This window comes from Camelus dromedarius, chromosome 1 (genome assembly GCF_036321535.1).
Source record: "Camelus dromedarius isolate mCamDro1 chromosome 1, mCamDro1.pat, whole genome shotgun sequence".
NCBI lineage: Eukaryota > Metazoa > Chordata > Mammalia > Artiodactyla > Camelidae > Camelus > Camelus dromedarius.
Window position 1 is genome coordinate 116,133,138 of NC_087436.1, and position 17,401 is coordinate 116,150,538.

The 17,401-nt window shown below is 47.5% G+C and overlaps 1 protein-coding gene across 3 annotated transcripts in view; it reads left to right on the forward strand.

Annotated features, from left to right (window-relative positions):
• The first annotated feature begins 206 nt into the window (after positions 1–206).
• HS3ST1 (heparan sulfate-glucosamine 3-sulfotransferase 1) overlaps positions 207–17,401 on the forward strand; it is a 29,837-nt gene continuing 12,642 nt past the window's right edge. The window contains exons 1-2 of one of the 3 annotated variants that reach the window (XM_031437306.2): positions 207–834; positions 1,134–1,217. The gene's annotated coding sequence lies outside the window, so the exon portion shown is untranslated. The remainder of the gene's footprint in view (positions 835–1,133; positions 1,218–17,401) is intronic. The other 2 variants (XM_031437301.2, XM_031437314.2) reach the window with 2 other exon arrangements.

Below are 17,401 nucleotides of genomic sequence, written 5' to 3' on the forward strand. Positions count from 1 at the left end.
CAATGGCGACACGGAGCGCTCAGGAGCCGGCTCCTCGCGCGCATTCCGACCCAGGCTGCGTGGCCGCTGGCGTCCCAGCCCGGCTCCCCCTGGGCGGTGCAGGGAGCAGCGACGCCTAAAGGGGGCACCTGCCTGGAAGGAAAAAGGCATTGCTGACGCACGTGGGAGGGGCGCAGGTCCCGGGGACCTTGCGAGGCTGGAAAGTGGAAGAAGATGGGGGCTCGAGGTTCGAACCGACCCTTCCCTAGCAAGAGTGAGGGGATAGACGGGACGTGCCAGGTTTGCGGCGACCCCACCCTCCCGGCCGTGCTGGCCCTCTCCCCAATGCCCCTAACCTCCCAGGATTGAAACTCGAGGACCTGCCTCGCCGAGTGGGAGGAACCAACTCTTTCCATACCTGTCAGCGGGAGCCGAGAGCCCAGCCCGGCCGCCTGGAGCGCAGAGAAGCTAGCCGGGCCCCAAGCGGCCCTGCTCGGGGCAGCACCGGAGCGGGCCGGGCAGCAGTGGGCGCTCGCGTTCCTCCTCTGCCCCACGCGCTCTCCCTCAGGACCCGGCCTCCTCGGTCCCCTCCTCCTGCTCCTGCTCCTCCTCCTGCTCCTCCCCTTCGCGGGTCTGATCTCCTAGCCTCGCGTCTGCAAAGTCCCCGGCGCGCGGGCAGCCACGAACCGCCGCCACTGCCGGGTCGCAGTGGGTGCCGGCGCCCGTGCCTCACCGCCTGCGCAGGGTCGTGCCGAAGCTCACTCCGCCGGCCGCCGGAGCTCCACGGCGCTGCCCATGGCCCAGCCCGAGAGCCGACTTCGGGCCCCGGACCGGCTAGAAGGTGGCGCGGCTCAGGTGAGTGCGGCGCGCGCGGGGCGGGGGCCGCCAGTCTGGGGAGTGGCAAGGCGAGGGGCGATCGAGGTGCCCCGACTTGGCATACCGGACTTAGGGCCAGCGCAGAGCCCAAGGTGAGCCCGGGCTGGAGCAAGTGGAGTGCACGTAGTGGGGAAAAGGAAAGAGAGACCAGGGGTTTCCCCATCCTCCTCACCTCCTGCCTCGGCCCCTCAGCTCTGCAAGTCTTCAGGGACGGGTTTTTACGGCAGGTACCCAGGTTTCTGACTTAGTGGACTGGATTTTTTTTTCTTACTCCCCAGCAGAGTCAGGAGGTTCGCTCCTGCCCAACGCTTCTCCCTAGGATCGTGCGGGGCAGCAGGACCGCAAAGCGCAGCGAAGCCCAGGTACCACTTTGGCTGGGAACTGGAGCGGGGATGCAGTCAGCAAAAAGTCAGTCTGTTGAGGGAGCATCCAGGGTGGGGAAGCCTTGTTCTGGTTTGCTTTTGGAGTAGAGAAGGGATGGGGCATCCCCCGAGGGGTGGGGATGCTCGGAGAGAGATTGAGGCGACAGACTGTAAGTAGCCTCTTTCCCTAATGCCAGTTATGCACGGTTCTGATTTTTCATGTCACTTTTTACCTTTTTTTTTTTTTTTTTTTTTTTTTTTTTGCCTCTGTTTCTATTTCGAGCACCTTGGGTAGTGACGGCAGATGAGGGTGAGGGGAGGCGGGGCTCCAACCCGTGGTGGGAGCGTGTAGACCCCTTGCTCCGAACCAGGGGCACGCTCGCTCGCGGAGCCTGACGTCTCCAGGTGCGCTCTCCCAGCCAGGGGGCAGACCGTCGCTGCTCCCTCTTTCGGTCCCAGCCTGTCCCGGGAGCCTGAGGACCGCTTCTAGAGCCGGCAAAAAACGGGATGGAGGAGCAGGCGGGAGCAAACCCGGGACGCAGGGCATGGGGTGTTAGGTGTACTGGGCTCTGCAGTTGTTTGCCGGCTCTGTGCGTCTTCCATCGCATCCCCTCCGCCGGGTGGGCCTCCACGCTTTCTCGCATACCCAGGCCCCTCTCTCGGGAGAAGACTGCATCCCTCTTCCTCCGCCCTCCACTTTGCAGGACCAGTCTTATCCTTGCTTTGCCTCGCTCGAGTCTCGCTCCTCCCCCCAGCGTTATCCGCTGGCTATTTTTATCCACTACTTGTACAGAGATGCTTTTGGGGGGGGTTCTGGGGAGGCGACTCCAAATCTCCTGCCTTCTCGCTGCTCCCCCAGAAGCGGTTCCGTGCTAGCAGGGAGCAGCCGCGAGGAACAGCCAAGGGATGAGGAGGGAGTGCGCCCGCTCCTCCTCTGGCAGCCAGAGCTCTCGAAACCAGGCACCACTTGCCCGGCGGCTCCGCTCTCCGCTCGCTGCGGGAGCAGATCCTCAGAGAGTCCCTCGGCCCCCGGGCGCCGGTCCTCGGCTGCTTTTGTGGCCATGGCACGTTTAGCCGCAGAATCTTTTGGGTCCTACTTGGCGTTCTTGCTTTGCAGCCAAATCTTACCTTATTTTGTTGAAATGCAGTTACCAACTTCCACCCAAGGGTTAATGTCAGGAATTTCATCCAAAAAAAAAAAAAAAAAAAAAGGGGGAGATAACACAATTTCTGCCTCCCTGCATTTCTAAAGCCCATCCTTTGGCGTTCGGAATTTGTCTTGCTTTCTGGTTTCTCAATAATGATTGGGTGTGATGCGAATAAGCCTGACCTAGTGAAATTCCAGGCGGTGGACTCTTCAGCTGCAAATCCCCGACTTACTCTTTGTATTTCCAGTGCTTAGATTTTTTGCCCCTCCCTTAGGATTGCAGAAATAACATATTGAAACGGACCATTGTGTTACATAAGATTTTCTCCAGCGCTAGGCAGAGAAAGATGAGCTTCTCAAGGAGCCTCACAGGGCTTCAGTGGGTCCCTCTAACTCTTTCTGCCAAGTTCAACTGGGATCCACAACTTCGTGACTAAGCACTCTTAAGTCGAAGTAGTTAATTATAACAGACAGTAGTATCCAGTGAGGGTACCTTACTGAGGCATCTTCTGCAGTGTTTCTGGGCTTCGGATCCAGACTGAAGCTGCCTGGTGTACAGAACACTGTAGCTTTAAGATGGGAGATTCGTTGCTTGGGAAACTGGTGAGAAAGTGCTACCTTGAACTTGCAGAGGATCAGGAAAAGCCCAGGGCTCTTAGCTGTGCTGTTATTATGCCCTGTATAAAACTTCAAGTCCTCCGCATTGTAGATGTTCAGGAACCCTTTATTGGACTCTACAATATTAATGGGGGATGTGCTTTTGTTATCAAAAGAAGAAATTATCTTACTGGAAAAGTCCTTAAGAGCTCCTTGAAGGGAAATACAATGTGGAAGTCTTTATCTTGAATTAAAATTTGATGGGACTAGAAAGGGGCTAGGAATATGGACTGGCTGACATAAAATTGCTCGATTGGTGCACCGTGCCCTTCCCAGAATTCTGCCCAGGGTGGCACAAACCCACACTGAGTACTGAGTCATGCTCTTTTTATTGAGGCCAGTTTGGACAGAGGGACAGTGAAAGGTACTGATGTCCTGATGGAACTGAGTCTGTATTTGGGGTCAGGGCTGAGAATCCAGGTTTCAGGGCATGCTACTAAGCCAGGATGTTTGTTTGAAAGGCAGTCTTGGAGAAGTAAAGGCGAGTAGCAGTCTTGGAGAGAAGCAGCCTTCTAGCTGCTCTGTGGGAAACGCCGTGACTTTCCAGCTCTTGTGGAAAGCTGTAACTTTCCAGCTGCTACTGGGAGAGATCTGGGTTGGATGTGAGTATCTTCCTTCAATCCCAGGGATGAATCCCTACTTCCTAGCCAGGCCAACCTTTTCCTACAATCAAGTGGGGAATGGTAAGATGGCTAGCTGGATTTGGAGTTGGATTCTTGCCCCAGGACCCTAAACACATTATTTTTCCCTCTCTGGGCCTCAGACTCTTCCCTGGCAAAATATAGATTGAAAGATTATTATGAGAAAGTAAAAAAAAAAAAAAATGTATGTACAGAGCATTATGGCAGTTCTAAAACACTGGTGAAAAAATGTACAGAATTACTTAAGTTGCTTTTCCTGCAAATTTCATTTGGTCTATTTTAATGCTAATTTTGTAGTTTGTGAACGTCTGTGTGGATTGCATATGCTAAACATTAAATGAGGGAGAGGATTTCATACAATAGGCCAGTATCTCCTTGTGATTATGCTACCTGAAACCCACCAGCATCAGGCTTCACGGCTTCTCAGAGCCATTAGTTTCTTGATTGTAGGATCAGAGTTAAAGTTTTTAAGTTTTTTTTTTCTCTTTTTAGCTTAGTGCATTTCATATGTCTTAAGAAAATATGTTTCGGGAAGGGCCCTAATATTGATTAACCGAAAAAGAGGAAAGTTGCAAATGGGTGTATCAGTTGGGAAAAAGTGATGCATGATCAGTTTCAGGAGATGACCTAGGTCTCCCTTGTCGAAGTCTGTCATCAGCATAAAGCACCGTCTCTCTATTGCATTTCTGTTGTTCCACATCGGTCCCCAGGACCTAGCGAAGGGCCTGACACTTAATAAATGCTTGATAAGTATTTTTGAAATAAGTGAATGAATGACTGAGCTGGATCTTCACAGCAACCCTGTGCTGTGCACAGGCAGATGGCATCATTTCTATTTTAAAGATTTGGAATCTGCCGATTAGAAAAGTTACTTAATTTTCTGAAGGTACAGAGGATTCCAGATTGGAGTTCAGGTCTGTCTGTTCTCATTCCATTCCACTGTACTGCCTGCATGGCCCCCTCCCTTCCACCTCCACTCACAGTTCTCCTACTCCATGCACTTTTGCATTTTAGAAGTTTCCCAGAAACTGAACAGCCTTCGTATTCAGAGGATACCACCCTCCCCTTCTAAGGGGACTTTTCCATAGGAGGCAGGGCTCTTCCTCTGTGTCTGTATCTCCATATCTCCGAGCTCTGAACCAGGGCTCAGGTGGATGATCCTGTCTGAGACTTGGAAACTTGAGGGACTAGCTAAAGGACAAAAGGACAGCTGAGCATTTCTTTACCACCATGGGTCATGAAATAAGTGGCAGCAGCAGCAGCCTCAATGTCCCAGGATGTCCCAGGGGTGCTGTTCCTGTGGCTTGGTCCTGACGCGTTCCCTGGTTCCCTTCGTTCCTTCTTGTTTCCAGGCTGGCATTTCAGCTTATCGTTAATTCCCAGAGGTGACTCATAGTCTTCAAGTAAATTCCTCCTCTATCTGATTTAGCCGAAATTGTAACTAGCTGATGCATACATAGCCTCTCACAATTCATCTTCGGTCCTGCCTCTGGCATGAAGCCTTCTCAGCTTCCTCTATCCCCGGGGAATTAGAGCTCATAGCATAGCTTTATCAGGCCGTTAGAATCACATTTACTGGGCCATAGTTTGTCAATAGTTATGTGATACGACAAGAGTTCTAGAGAAATGAATGCATTATTCTTCCAAGAAATAGCCTGAACATAACAGAAATAGATCCCAGTGGGCATCTTTACTTTTTTTTTTCCCCCTCCCATGTTGTATATGCACTTTGGGAACTTTCCAGCAGGGGTCGCTCACTCAAATGCCTTCAGCAGCCTGGCAAGTAATAGCCTGAAGGAAAAGGGACCCGGGACAGGCTGGGTCAGGGGATGCTTCAGCTCCAAACTAGCACACAAGTCGGAACTCAGGCCCTGTCTTGTGGCATCCGATTTTTTCTTTTCCATATAGGCTTTGTGTTCACAATTTTATGTAGATTCTGCTGACTTTTCAGTGCCAGCAGCTAATTCAGTGTTTAAAAAAATTTATTGTGTGGGCCAAAGAAAACACTTCTGTAAGGTCGGCCTCCTCATCTATGTCCCACAGGCCCCAATTCATGGCCCCCAGGTTCTGAGGATAGAAAAGAAATTGGTTGGAATATGAGACTCAGTAAAATCAGTTATTCAGAAAATCTAGGCCGGGGTGTGTCGAGAGTGTGGTGTAGACCCTGTACCAATGAGTTAACCTTCACTTTTACAGAGGGTTTATTTGTGGTCTGCCTCTTCTCTGTCCTGTAAGCAGTTACGCCAATCACATTTACCCCTTTAACCCGTGTTTTATTGAGTTCCAGTCATGTACCAAGTGTTGCTCTACTCCCTGGTGACTCAATAGGGAATAAAACAGATGGAAATCCTTGCCCTTCTGCTTATCTTCCAGTGGAAGAGACAGGAAAAAGCAAGATGGATATGGACAATCCATCCTAGATTAGATAGTGATGTGCTAAAAGGAAAAATAAGTCCAGGGAAAGCCATATGAAATGTTAGGTGCTGGGATAAAACCTTAGGCAAGTGGCCAGGAATCTCCAAGTTCAGTCTCTGACTCAACATAACCAAAGTCAGGTTTCCTTGTCCGACATAAAAGATGTTAGGGTGTTGGGGGTTTGGACCCTTGATTATATTCTGGGAGTTGCTATGGCTGATAAATTTCTAATAACAGACTATACTCTTAATTTTAATGAAATCAACTATCGATCATGTTCACTGCGTGTCCACCTGCTGCCAGGCACTGGATTAGGTGCTTGAATATATGAACCAGTAAAACCAACCAAGGGCCAGTCCTCAGGGAAGCTGTGGACCAGCGTGGAGGACGTTAACAAATGACCACCAAGGAGTCGACGGCGAACATGAGTGAGGAGGGTGGGAAGGATGTTGCAACTACTGAGTTTTGACCCTTGAGCACTTTTTTAATTGGGCATCTGATATGTACCAGGAACTGTTTAGGTCTGTGCTTCTCAACCTCTTTGAAGCCTGTACCCCATCATCAGTGGAGAGTTTTTTAAACTTTAATTTTTTTTTTTTTTTACCTAGCCATGACATTTTGTATTATGACCAAATTTCATTAATTTCTTTTTGTATCACAAAAATGAACTATTTAAAAAGTCTGTTCTAAGCATGAAAAGTACTTGTGCCCTTTGAAACTCTCATACCCCCTCTCCCAAGTCAGCCCCACGTTTGATAGTGACTGTTCAGGGCAGTTGTGCAGAAGATTAAAAAATAGTGCTTGTTCTTGATGAACTTAAAGCTTAGTATGGTGATCAGATAAATCAGCGATTTTTTGCATATGAGGTGAGAAACGCATCCTACGTGGGCCTTTGCCGGTCATCAGGTCACATTGTCTTTGAGAAAACCTTCCCTCCAATCACCCTATTTATTTCTTCCATTGCAACAGTCTCTTCCATAGCCGCAGTGATTATCTGGAGTCACCTTGTTACTTGGTTGGCTCACTACCTCTCACTCCCCCGGCAGACTGCGCCCTGGGTGTGCAGGCACCTGCAGGTGCGGGCTTGTTTCTCCCGTCCCGAGCAGCGTGTCTGGTTCCAAGTAGTTGCTCAGAAAAGAAACAAGAGGCAACATTTCTGTCTGGGGAATTAGGAACGGCTTCAAGGGGAAAGAGATACTTGAGGAAGGAGAGAGGCTTGGAGACAAAAAGCCAAAGAATGATCATACAAGGGTCAAAATACGGCCCCACCCCTAGGTGAGACCTCAGTGGTCCATTATAGGGGTTCCCAATGCTGTCAGCCCAGGTGAGTAAGTGACATGTTAAACACAAAACCTTTCCTGACTAGATCCTGTCGGCGCAAAAGTATTTGGGCATAAAAAGAATGGAAACAATTAAAAAAGAATTTTAAAATGAAAAAAAAAAAGAGAGAGAAGAATGAAAACAATAACTCTATACTTCCATCTAGTACACGAATATCCACTGTCTCGTTTTCCTCCTGTGCCCAGTCCTTCAAGGGAGACAGGGAGCTCTTAGCATCTTCAATTTATATTTAAGGGAACTGAGATCCAGAAGTGAAGCGGTTAGATCTCAGATCCTCAGAGCGAAGGCAGCAGACCCCGGATCCACGGTGGTCGTGACACTCCACCTGCAGTGAGCAGCTGGCTCAAGGTGGAGATGGTTCAATCCCTGGAGGACGGAGCAGCCCACCTTTTCATAAGCTGAGAACTATATTTAGATTCAAAACGTTCATGCCTCCTTTTATCCGTTCAGAACTTCCATTTCAGCGCTTTCCGAGATGCGTTTTGTGTCTTGCTGAATTTCCCGGAGAATTCCTGTGAATTAGGCCAGCCTGCAGTAGGGTGTTTTATGTAAATGTCTTCACTCCTTAGGAGAGTAAATCAGAGTCCTGTCTCAGCAGTTCAAATGCAGTGGGAGAAAGGTGTTTGCAGATGCAGCTGGAGTGAAAAGGCACTCTCTTCTTGCTGTGCTCAGAAAAATGAACACTTGAGGGGCCTGGACTGAAAGCAGGCTCGCTCCTGCTCTGGAAAACTCACCTGCACTTGATTTAAATGACATCTGAAACCCAGTTTTTCCCAGTGTCCCGGACAGGAGGGAGGGAGAAGCTGTCAATGACAGATTTCTAGAATTATATGCTGGAGTTATTCTTGGGGTGGAAAGAGCATGGCTTTTGAAGTCACATCTGTTTGAACTTCTGATCTCCTGCCTTACTGATTGTATCATCCTGAGAAATAAAACAGTTTTTCTGGGGCTCGGATTTTTCAACATTCTAATGAGGATTAAAGGAGATTGCTAATTTAAAACACCAAGCATAATGCTCAAGAAAACTTATATTCTTCTTGTGCAGAGTGCCCGGATTTTACAAACAGAAATAAGGACACTCCGTTAAATTTGAACTCCAGATAAATAACACATAATGTGTCAGTCTAGGTGTACATCCCAGATACTCAATATTTAGACATGATTCATTGTTTTTCCTGAGACTTAAATGTAACTGGAAGTCCTATATTTTATTAAAACATCTCTATTCTTGTGATGACAGTTCTGGGTGATGCCTTTGGTGAAAAGGCAGTTAAAGAGGGGAGAGTGTGGTGATTTGGAGGCAAAATGACTTAGCCAGGCTATGGGCCAAGGAGAAAATGTGTCTGGTCTCTGATGAGCTAAGCAACACATCACCCCAAGCAACAGATCAAACCAAAGCATGCTTACTTGTTTGCTAAAAGAAGTGTGGACCAAGCCAGGTCTCTCAGGGTGTTTAATAAGCAGGTCTGTTCCTCTCCCGTGCACACACAAGATTATTCCCAACACCCGTTGGGAAGAAGGCATTTCAACCCCGTGAGGCCACCTGGGGAGAGCGTCCAGTCCACTAACACAGCACGTCATTCAAACAAATATTGCTCCGAGCTTGTTACTGTAGGGCTGGAATTGAAACAACCAGGCTCATACAAGGGCTCCACTGAGCACGCTGAAGGGACACTTTGTGCTTTGAGGACTCACACGTGTAATTTCTCCCTCATCAGAAGAATCCAAAGCTAATAAAACAGTGAGAGGCCCTTTCAGACTCACTCCTCCCGAGTAGGTGACCTCGGGTTATAAACTGAGCCAAGCTCTCCCCAGGACTGCTGGAATGAATATATTGTTCTGAGGATGGCTATGAAAACGTTGTGTTTCCATGTCAGATAATACCCTGGCGGGGAGCTAACGAAGCAAGACTCTGGTCGCGGGCCGGCTTTCTCAAGCAGAGCTTTATGCTTTCTTCAGCAGTGAAATATTACTCACGCCAAAAGAATCCCTTTCTGTTGCATCTAACTCCTCACTTAACCTGGGCTGCTTCCTAGCAGTGTGTTTATGTGGAATGTGGACCAGAAAGGGAAAACAGGGTGGTGGTTGAGCATGTAGCCTTAATTAACCAGAGAGATCCGGTTAGATCCGCTGTGTTTCTTCTCAGCCACGCAATAGGAGGCGAGTTAGTTCTCATCTTTAAGCCTCAGTCTCCACCTCTTCAAAATGGGTGTAATTAAAATTTATAGCAGAGGATTGCTTAGTGCACATCAAACCAAGTAAGCATTTACACAGTGTTTGGCTCATAGTCAGCATTTTTTTTTTAAAGTGCTTAATAGCTCCACTGAGTTCACTGAAGAGATACTTTGTGCTTTGAAAACTTCTTAATATGAGATGACAAAAGAAAGCAGTGTAGACCTCTAGATTGCAAAGTCGGTGTCATGTCACAGAGACCATGGACTGAGTCTTTGCATCATATTCATGGGAGACTGTCTAAGTCCTTTGCCCTTTGTTTCTCTAGTCTTAATTTATAGAATTCAAGCAAACCTTATTCTTAGTATTTCATTTTTTGGATCAACAGATTAGAAGCATCAGTGCGGACAAGGTATGGCAGGAGTGTTAGGGGAAGACAGGGACAAAATACAGAGAGAAAGGGAGGGCGAGAGAGAACCAGAGAAGAGAGAGGACAGAGGAGAAGACAGGACAGGAAACCATTAGAAGCAGCGGAGGATTCAAAGAACGGGCAAGAGTCCCTGACTAAATCTGGACTGGGTCATTTAAGTAAATGGCATGCCCTCTCCCCCTCCCAAGGCTTCTCAGGACCCTGACTTAATGCCCATGGCCCTGAGGGAAGAATGCAAAAACTGTTATGGTGAAACTGGAAAGAATACGGAATGTAATAGAAACAGGGAGCTCCGGCCTTTCTCCCTGTCCTATGACAGCACAAAGTCCTGGATGAAAACTGGAGACAAGAGAACCCAGTGCCATCTGGTGATGGCACCAGCCATGGCGCCCCTCTTGCCATGAAGGGGCTTGTTATTTGTGTTGGGTTTTATATTTCCATTCATTAAATGAGGGGCCTTCTTAAAGATGAGTTTCAGGGTGGCACCTCTCCTGCCCCAATTTCTCTCTGGGAAGGTCCCCTCCCTCCTGCTCTCTCAGCCCCATCTACACACGCATCACAGGAACTGACCTTTTCTGGGGGGACGGGTGCCTCCTCCTCAGACCTTCGGCGAGTGGGGAGCCCCTTCAGGGCCAGAGCACTTCGGAGTTCACAGCACAGGAGAATGGCTCCAGCTCCAGAAGGCAGTGTATTACTTGAGGTATCTGACTTGAGGCGGGAAATGAGTTTGTTTTTCTGAATCTCAATTGCCTCACTTGCTAAGTGGAGTTATACTTCCCCACGGAAATTTTGTTTCAAAAAATCACATTTTTTTAATTTTAACTTTTTTTAAACTTTAAATGTTTTTTATTATGAAGGTATAGTTGATTCACAATGTTGTGTTAATTTCTGGTGTACATTATAATAATTCCATTATACATACATCCTTTCATATGATTTTTTATTATAGGCTATTGTAAGATATTGAATATAGTTCCCTGCGCTATACAGTTGGACCTGTTGTTTATTTTATATATAGTAGTTAGAATCTGCAAATCCTGAACTCCCAATTTATCCTTCCACCTCCCTTTCCCCTCTGGGTAACCATAAGTTTGTTTTCCGTGTCTGTGAGTCTGTCTCTGTTTTGTAAATAAGTTCACTTGTGCCTTTTTTTAGATTCCACATATAAATGTTATCATATGGTATTTCTCTTTCTCTTGCTGGCTTACTTCACTTAGTGTGACGATCTCCAGGTCCGTCTCTGTTGCTGCAAATGGTGTTATTTAATTATTTTTGTATCACATTTGATAACACATGTAAAACACTGATTTGAGGATCTGTTACTAAGTATCTCTAATGCCGCACTCTGTAGTGATTGTTAGCTTTTCTTGCTGGCTAGCCTGACTTTGTGAGAGAAGCAGATAAAAGGTGTCATTAAGGGTCTAGCTGTGTGTCGCCTTCCAGTCCACCTCCTCCTTCTGCCGATCCCCGTCCCCCTGGTAAGAGGACCACGGTGCCCCCGGCAGCCTCCTTCATCACCCTGCTCTAACACAGGAAGAGAGCAATGCTAGGAAACCGTCTTCTTTTAATCAGGGGAGGAAACCCTTCTCAAAAGCCTACAGAGAATTCCTCTGTAGGTCCCATCAGCCAAAAACATGGTCACATGCCCACAGGCCAGAATTCCAGAAGAAACTGAGGCCACCCGTGGAAGAGGACCATTAACTGAATACGCTAATCCTGAGCAGGTCCCTCTTGTCTTTGAACAACTATTACGTTTATGTTTGTATCTTGCAGTTGGTGATGGGTTCTGCCAAGATTTATAATGCCTCTTTCATTGCTGTCTTCAGCTAAAATGCGAATCTTGTCTTCTTCTGGCTTTGCTTTTCTTTCCATCCCCAGCTCCATAACTTTTACAACCATTTGCCGTCTGCAGTATTTCTCTATGTTGATTTCTCTAGCTCTGACCTGAGCAGTCTTTGCAAAAGAGAAACATCATCAGGTCCCTGCCCTGTCCCCTGATGCAAATGTCCTATAGACCCCTATTATTTGCAATGTTAGTGTTTACATGCAGGACTCCTAAATGCAGAAGCGATCTGGGCCCAGCCACATCTGTTCATCACGGTATCCCTTTGGGCAAGGTAATCAACTCCCTAAACCTTACATACTCGTTGTAATTTTTAATTATGTATTTTTTCATACACTTATTTATTTAATGTTTAATCTGTTCTAGTAGATGGAATTGTAGAAAGATGGAGGCTGTGTCTGGACCCCTCAGACCTGGATCAATTCTGAACCAGTGCCTGGCAGGCAGTTGGCACCCAAGAAATAATTGTTGAATTAAGAAAACTAAGGACCGCAACATATTCTGTTTTATAGATTTGTCAGGATTAAATGTGGTGATGCAGACAGAGCATTTAATGCACATGGCGGTTGCACAGAACCTAGCTTTTCTTTTGCTGTTTTTTTTTTTTTTTTAATATAGTACAAGTGACGATGCAATTCAAGTCCTGATCTTTCACGACTCATCCTTCGCCATCCTTTGTTCTGTACACACACCTTGTGTTCCAACTGTAGGGCTGCCCACTGTCCCCCAGATAAATCAGGAACCTGGACGCTCCCACCCTCAGCCCATGCTGTTTCCTCCGCCAGCCTCCTCGCTTTCTCATTAGGCCCAGATTCTGTCTTTCCCTCAGGTCTGTACTGGATGCTCTCCCATCCCCCCACTGCATGGGGGCAGCCCGGTGGCTCTCTCTCTTCCAGGCACGTAGTAGGGTTGCACTTTTCCTATCTGTAGGTCAGTGTGGCCCTGTGACTCGCTGCAGGCAGTGGATGGGAGGGGAAACGAAGGGCCAGCCCAGGCTCCGCATTTTCTCCTCCATCTGCACGGTGCCCTCACCGTCCAAGGCAGCCGGTGTCCTGTCTTTCTGAGTCTCCAAGAGCCTTGAGTGGATAGAGTCCTGCCACCCACCTGGGTGTACACACGCATCCGAGGGGAGGAAGCACTGAGATGTGGGGTCTATCTGAGCCTCCCTAGCCAGCGGGGCAGGGTTTGCTCAGTCTTCCTGGAGTGCTCCGTTTGGCACAGAGACGTTGCTCTAATTGCTTGTGGTCTTGGCTGCATCCCTCGGGAAACAGCTGCCCCAGGAGAGCGGGATAAACCGCTGCTTTTAGAGATTTGCACCCACTGGTGCCTGGTCCACGGTCTCAGTGCGTGATTGCTCTGTGGAATGTGGATGTGCGTGGGGAGAAGGAAGGAAAACAGCCTCGGGTCACAGTGGCTGGGAGGGGAAGCACCATTATCTTACACAGAAATATCCATGTTTGAGAGAAGCCTGATGTGTCAGTTCAGATTTCTTGAGCTCTGATGGGCAGCCATCCATGGTGGCCCACTAAGGAGTGAAAGTGACCCCAAAAAATGTCCTCTCGGTAAAGTCAGTGCCAGCCGGCTCTCTGTCCTTTCCTGATCGCAGGCCACCCTGCGCGCGTCAGCCTTTCCCCGGCCTGGCAGGCCCCTGTTCCAGGGGTGGCTTTGCACTGTTTAGTCTTGAACGTGGCAGCTGCCTTGGCCTTGCTCTGATCGCAGCCACGCGTCCCCCTCCGCACAGATCCCAGCAGAAGTGGCAGAGGGCTCTGGGTTGGCACCGAGCCGTTGGTCAGGATGCGGGTTACACCGGCTGCGGCTCTGCTGATTTAAACAATCGCACATGTTCAGAATTGCCTTCACCTGCTGCCTTCTCTTCCTTAAGGAGGCCTTACTGTCCTTTGCAAAAGATGGGGCAAAGGCTAATTGTCTCACAATAGTTGTCCTTCAAACACGTTAGACTAAGAGCCACTTGGCGTTTTTCATTCTGCTGTTTTTTGTCATCTCTCTCTCTCCACATCGCTCTCAATGCTCAAAACGTTCCACTTTCCCTGAAGAATGGTTTTTCTTGTCAATTTTTGGAAGTCATTTAGGAAGCCTAGTTGTTATAAAATCTACATTTTAATTGTGATTATTGTTCTTCTAATTTTGTCTTCTCTAACATCATCACGCTACTATTGATCGCATGACTATTCTCCAGCTCCTATGTTTGGAGGGTCTACCCTGTGTCAGGTGGGCCAAGGTGTTTTTCTTTAATATTACGTTTAATTTTCAAATTGGTAGGAAGCATCCCCTTTCTTTGGATGAGAAAAATTACAACCCAGAGAGGCGCGTCGCTTTTCTGCGATCAAATAACTAAGCCAGGACTGAAACCCCAGCAGACGTCAACTCACTTGCTTTGATCGTCCCACATTATTCTGTTTATTTCTCTATTTTTCTGTTTATATACTTTAGCCTCGAAGTCACTTAAAAAGTGTTAAACTTGGTTTTTGTCCTCATCAGACCTCTGAATGTTTCTCGGGTGTTTTCCATGAAGCATGTCCCAAGCTTTCTCTTCCTGGCTCCCTTTAAGTTGCCAAAAGTGTCCATCCCAGAGCCTCCGCCATCTCACTCGGTTGGAAGTATTTATTTCCACACCCATCTTGCCCCTTCGACAGTGGGCTTCTGGGGGCTGAGGAGAGACCTAGCTCCTCCCCGTATCCCTGGGTGACGCCCGGAAGGGACCTGCTCTCAGGAGGCCTGGTGTCTGCGTCCCGAGCGAATGACATACACTCCTGAGTGGTGCCTGATGGAAGAGCAGGGGTAATACGTGGAAGGAGAAATCTTGAAATCTAATTTAGTGACTCGCATTATGAAATGTCTTGCCCCCTGTGACCCTAAACATTGGAAGAAAACTTGTCGAAAGCCAGAGCAGAAATTGCAGCTAAAAACACTTCATTTGAACCCTTGTTCTTTGGCCAAGCCCCTCCTTTCCCGTGGGACGGTGGCCCCGAGCGCTGGTTTGGGTCTGCTGCCTGCCTGGAGTACAAAGCCAGGCCTGTGTTTTCCCAGCAGCTGATGGGGAAGGAAAGTGGTGGTCAAAGGAGGAAAGCCAGGTGGCCCAGTGCCCACGGGGGCTACAGTCAGCTTTATTCTTTTGACACCTTTGGAAACTCGTCATCAAGGAAGCATCGCGTGGCAGGACCTCAAGGTGCGTGTTGGCCTCGCTAGTGTGTCAATGGCCTTCAGAGGGTGAGAGTCGCAGGACGTCTTGAAAACTTAGTTCACCATTGGAGCTTTCTCTCACACACACACACACACACACACACAGATTTTATTCAGCAAATTCCTTTCAGAGTAGAGTAGGGAATCTCATGGGGAAACCCTACTGAAGTCCCATCCAATCCCACTGACCCCACCAGATACGGAGCAGTGTAGAGAGCCACATGCAGATGCCTGTGTCCCCCTCCCTCTTCCTTTGCTTCTTCCTTCTTGTTCACTAAGAGTTGGGGGAAGAAATACAGTATGGGGACATGATCATTCATTCCCACACCATTTTTCCTCTTTGATTTTGAGTCACACACACATTAAAAAAAAAAAAAAAGAACTATTTCTAAATGTAGCTCTGTTACAACTTTTCTCGCATCTTGACATGTGAATATGACCAAAATAACTTGGTGTGTGATGTATGTGTACCCGTGATTCTGTTGTCTACGAATCTCTCCGCACTGCTAATGGGCAGGGTACCCTTAGCCCTCTCTCAGTCCTAACCTTAGCACAATCATCACATAGTTTTGCCTCCTCTCCCTGCATTTGCCCCACAACACACCCTGCACCCCTGCATGCACCCTTTTTCAAGGGAAGAAACAGGATGCCAACTGTATCTCCAATCTTCTAGTGCTGGATACACAGCCAGTGTATCTAGGTCTTGACTGAATGGTGGGTCCGCTGGGCAGGCTGATCTTTGGGTTTTCACTCATCCTACTACTCATCAAGCTCTTTGAAGAATAACCATATTATATTAATAGTAATTAATTATGCATCTCCATTAATAAATGCATCTTCATTTCTTTAGGAAGAGGATGAATGTGATGTGTGGTGAGAACCAAGAGGCTGGACCCCTGTGGCAAGACTCTGTCCTTTTCTGTTGTCTTCAGCAATTCTGCTCACTCCCAAGCTTACATACCGCACTCACACAAGCAAAAGCTGTAGAGTCAACTGCCTCCATCCAGCCTCAGAGGTCGTGAAGCGGACCCTTTGGGGCTGAGTGCAGGGAAGTCTTATCCCACCACACACAACCCCTCTGCCCCCACCCCAACCTGAAGGGCTTGGTCTAATTGTATATTTTCTTATCACTGAGAAGCCTTTTATACAATGCTGCTTTTCTTCATTTGTAGTTTGGCCCAGCGATGACGAAGCATCCTTTATAGATGGTCCTCTAATCTAGCTGATCCATCTCTTAATCAGGTCCTAGTTCAGTGAATGTTTGGTAAACGAACACTGAATATGATTTGAATAGAACCAGAGTGGCAGGTAGGGGAGACCCTGCCCAAGAGTCAGTCTTTCCTGCTAGAAGCTGTCTTATTTTCCCTTATTAACAGAATCTCAGGAGTGTGGAAATTCCACATATGTTGCCGGCTTTAACCCGTGAAATGTTAGATTGATGCCGGCCCAAATGGTAAAACTTTATTTTTAAGTGATTGCTTTGTTCAGAATTTTGGATAATAGTATCTTGCCATGTTTCTTAATTCTCTAAAGCCTTCACTTTTTAGCTATAAGAAGGCAGATGGTCTTAGAATTTATGGTCTGATTATTTCCTTTTGTAAACGAGGCTTAGAATATTTCTGCGTCTTGATCGAGGTCATACAAAAGTCAGGGCAGAATCTGGGACTAGACTCCGGGTCCCAACTCCCAGCCCAGCACCCTGTTCACTCTTGTGCATTGGTCCCTTCAAGCAAAGACGACTTGGTGGAGATGCACTTTATATGCCTGAAGTCATGGCATTGGCAGTTTTGATTACCTGAATACGACCTTTCTCAGCCACTGCAGTGGAAAACAGGGATCCGACAGTGTTGGTGATAATATTCAGTGAGGGTGTCCTATTTGCCAGGCCCTCTTCTTAGTGCTTCGTGGAGTAATACTCCTTTAATACTCATGACAATCCTACAGAATTAATACTGTTACCATCCCTACATTTCAGGTTAAAAAAAAAACAAGAAAACAATGAAGCACACAGGGGTCACATGACTTGCTCTTGGTCCCAAAGAGGAAGTAAGGGATAGAGTGCAATTCAAACTCACCCCTTTAACCACCCGCCTCCCACCTCTGAGCTCTTGTAATAATTCATCCTGAGGATTCCTGAGTGTCTCCCCCCAGATGCCAGATTGTTTCAAATATGTTATTTAAGCAATAATAATTAACAAAAATTTTAAAAATATGCAATATAAATCACTTTGCGTCAACATTCAGAAAGAATAAATGATCAGTCTGGTGATGATTGAACGTCCTGTATAGAATTATATTTCATCTAATGATAATTGAATTTGTAACAAGGTAACATGA